A 4,498-nucleotide genomic window follows, 5' to 3' on the forward strand; every position below is an offset into this window, starting at 1 on the left:
AATCCCAAATTCTTTTATGGACTATCTATTGGAAAACTATGGTGTTGATTTTTATACTCGTCAAATATTTTTATGACCCTGATTTTCCAAAAGAGAACAGATCCTTTCATTTTAGCTTATTTTTTCTGCACTTATATGTGTTACATACAGCACAGACCATGTGGAACACAATTTATCTGAAGGACCCTCAGGGCCTGCAGAATAATATTTTGAGGACCATGCAGGGGTGAAATTGGAGTTGGAAGGTGAATTAGGTCCTTGAAAAGATTTTAATTCCATGGACCAATTCCTAAATGAAAAATTCACAAGACCACAACTATAGCTTATAATAAAGCCAACTTTTTATTTTGAGGTCTATTAAGCCCCACATGTTCTGGGCTGCTCTGATAGTATTCACTCAGTATGCCCAAAATTTTCAAAAGTGACAATTTGGGCTCCAATCCTGCAAGTTACAACACAAGGATCAGCCACTGAGCCCATGTGGAAGACCTATTGGAGTCAATGATGTTCCATGCAAGCACCGAGGATGTTGTGAAGGCCAAGCCTACAACAGGGTTCAAAATGGAACTAGATAAATTCATGGAGGACAGGTCCATCAATGGCTATTAGCCAGGATGGGCAGGGATGGTGTCCCTAGCCTCTGTTTGACAGAAGCTGGGAATGGGAGACTGGATGGATCACTTGGTGATTACCTGTTCTGTTCATTCCCTCTGGGGCACCTAGCATTGGCCACTGTCAGAAGAGAAGATACTGGGCTAGCTGGACCTTTGGTCTGAGCCAGTATAGCCATTCTTATGTTACGTTTACACTGGTGTACCTTTTCATAATCAGTTGCAGTATTGGGGGGCCTCACTGCAAGTTCCTTGGGTTTTGGGTGTCCAGAAGAAGACACCTTTAGTCTGATTTTCAGGTGTGGTGAGCTCTTGTAACTCCAATGGAAGTTAATGGCAGTAGAGCTGGCTGGGAAACCAAATATCAGTTCCATGACATTTTTTGTTTTTGGAATTTTTTCACCCCAAATCAGGATGCCTGGGTTCCATCAGGAGTTTCTTGAAATTGAACCTTCTCCACCAAACACTGCAATTTTTATGAATAGACAAATTCTGCCAAAAATATTTTTTCTAACCAACTCTAAACAGGAGCTCAGTACTTCTGTAAAGGCCATAGGTGTCTTAAATTGGGCACTCAGAGAGAGGGGCACCCAAATTGTGGCCACATCTGGAAATAGCTCACTATTTTTTCTACCATCAAGTCTGTATACATGATGCACAGTGGAATTTTACTAATCTTTCTTTTACATGCTCCCCAAAAGGAGTGGAATCGGATAAAAAAGGTTGATCCATACCAAGCAGTTATCAGAATGGTGGCCACATCATATGATCCTGTACATAAGCCACTGCCTCTTATATAGCTATTTTGAATGGAAAAGTGGGGGTTGGTGGGTAGAGACAGAAGGTATATGCCATTATTGTGCATAATTCTCAACTGTGCCATCACTGAGGGAAAATGGGAGAGAGGGGCAACTAGTATTTTGTCAAGAAAGGTATGTGCTGGTCCTATTGTTAACAAAAAGGGTTTACATTAGGTTCATTTATGATTTATTTATGCAGGAATTCATACTTGTCTGATTTCCACTGATTACATGCTCTGAAATAATCCGGAATAGATACTCTCAAATGAAGTCTTACCATTGGCCAGAACCAAGCTGCAGTAAATGTGGCACTGCCTTATGGATACCACTGAGTTGTGGAACAACCCCAGTCCAACCAAATAATTCCCAGTAAATGGGATGGCATTTAAAACAAACAAGAAAACAAACTTTTGTTAGCTAGAAGGTAGCGGTAAAAATGGAAGCAACCTGCAAATAACTCGAAGAGCAGCTCTGGTGAAGGAGCACCCAAAGGCTCATTTGGATAAACTGGCAAACTCACTACTGGCAAACTCACTGTTTGCCGGCAGTGGTCTGGTTGAAAAGCAAGCCTGAGAGCTCGCAGTTGGAGAGACAAAGCCAAGTTCTACTCTGAGAGCTGTGCATGAACATCTCAGGGCACAGCTGGTTCTTTAATTGCTTCATTTGAGATAACGTCCTTTCAGGAGGAGGAAGAACATGATGAATCTAGAACAAAATAGCACATTTACATTTTTTCTCCCTAGGCCTTTCTTTAACAAGTTCCATTGCACAGCCTCTAGATGTGAAGAGCTTTGGATGGGAGGATAGGGCACAAACCCAGAAGACCTTTGCTAAATATTGAAGGCCTGATTCCCTTACTTACACCGATTTTGCACTCATGTAATGCAGTTGGCTTCAGCAGAGTTACTCGTGCTTTGCACTAGGGTGAGCAAAGATTTGGGTCCACTGAGTATTAATGCAAAAAGCATCTTCTGTGGTGATCAAGGGAATGAAAATAGAATTTGAATACATGGACTATGTAGTGTAGCCTTCTATGTCCCTGAGAGATGTTTACACCCACACTGTGCTGGCTCTGTGCAGTTGCACAAGGAATTGGGGATAGAAGGTACCACAGAGCTTCCCCATTGCCTTACACATCTATGCAGGGGCCAGCTATTGTTCCCTGTTAGTGCCACAGGTGGCAATGAACCCCTTAAGCAGAGGGGAGGAAGGGACAGGGCCATGGTGGGAGGGATAGCTCAGTGGTTTGGGCATTGGCCTGCTAAACCCAGGGTTGTGAGTTCAATTCTTGAGGGGGTCACTCAGGGATCTGGGGCAAAATCAGTACTTGGTCCTGCTAGTGAAGGCAGGGGGCTGGACTTGATGACCTTTCAAGGTCCCTTCCAGTTCTATGAGATAGATAGGTATGGCCCATGTCCTCTTGCACTGCTGAGGTGTGTGAAAATGCACACAGTACCTTCTTAAAGAGTAGTAGAGGGGCTGCTACACTGTGGACTTCCGGGAAGGATTCTGGTTACATCTCCCAGAATGCCTCCTGGGGTTCCTACTTCAGCATGGCTTGCCAGTCCTGCTACAGGGCAGATTTCATTATGGTGCAGTGGTTGACTGAGCCATGCTCAATGTCTTTGCTACTGACTGGGGTGAATAAGTACTTCGCTACTACTTACACTCCCTAAAAGCAGACTGACTTGACTCAACTACACCATTCCTTGAACTTCACAGTGCCTTCTTACACCTAGAGATGAATATGCCACCTGACCATAACCCCTTCTTTGATGTCAAACTCTGTTCAACTTCTCTACTATTCCCCTGGCAGCAACCATCACATAAGTCCTCTTACATTTACTTCTGCTGCACTGCACATATCTCCAATTTCAATGCCATGTTTTTGCATTTCTTCTTATCACTAATGCCAATGCTATTGCTTTTTCCCCAGCAATAATAATAATGAAAAAGGAAAACATAAGTGTTGCTTCCCAGCTAGAAGAGATAAAAATGCTGCCAGGAGCTACCAGTTACCAAATGGCCACTTCAGGGTTCCAACTTCTTGGTTCTGTCAAATTTAAAGGACCAACCCTGAAAAGAGGCATGCTGGGAAAAAAGATACTGTGATAGGGCAACCCGACACTACAGAGAAATCACAGTGACCAGGAAATCACTAAGGAGCATGGCTTGTTTTGATGTTATTCCTACTATTGCTATACCATCTCCTCTGATTTTAGCCCTGCACCAGCAATGAAGTGTGACACTCTCAAACTCGAGTTGAATTTGGCCCAAATTATTTAGCAAAATATTGACTTATTGAGTCAGTCAGCTCCTCAGTTTGTGATATTATGTGATTGGTCTTGGAAGTTTGTTTATATCCTGTCCAATTAGGTTGTGCTCTGGGGCCTGCAGCTGTGGTCTGTATTTGCTAATTCCACTTTCATTTTTGCTTTGTACTTCTCCTCATATGAATGAAATGTGCACTTGTGCAATACTTCTGTTTACTTTAGCAGCCTACGCTGAATGTAAAATAATATGTAATAAACTCCACATTTTATTGCTCAAATATTTTAAACCACAAAATGCCAGTTCTAGGTTACTGCTGAGAGTGGAAACAGCTGCTTTCAGCAGCAGCATGCAGTTAGGAGCACATAGCTTTGGTCTTGATTTCTCTTGAGGGGAGTGGAGGGGAGAGGAGAGGAGAGGAGAAGTGCTCTCCCATGAGCCAGCACACATACCTTCTTAGGTCTCTGTGGGGAGGGATGAAAACAACAACCTCTCTCTGCTCCTGGGCGAGGAGAAGAAATCCCCTCCCTAGTTACCATCCTTCAAAGACCCCAGCTTTCCCCATTTTTTTGTTGTCATTACTGTCTTTGAGGGATGGGAAGTCTGGAGATGTTAGCCAACTCCTTTCAGCTCTATAGTCTTTGGTAGAAAAGAAGCTTTAACCTAGCCTCCCTCATCAGGGCCGGCTCCAGGCACCAGCTTCTCAAGCAGGTGCTTTGGGCGGCCGCTCCAGAGAGGGGCGGCAGGTCCAGGTATTCGGCGGCAATTCGGCGGACGGTCCCTCACTACGCCTGGGAGTGAAGGACCTCCCGCCAA

Source organism: Emys orbicularis, chromosome 2 (assembly GCF_028017835.1).
Source record: "Emys orbicularis isolate rEmyOrb1 chromosome 2, rEmyOrb1.hap1, whole genome shotgun sequence".
In the NCBI taxonomy this organism is placed as follows: domain Eukaryota; kingdom Metazoa; phylum Chordata; order Testudines; family Emydidae; genus Emys; species Emys orbicularis.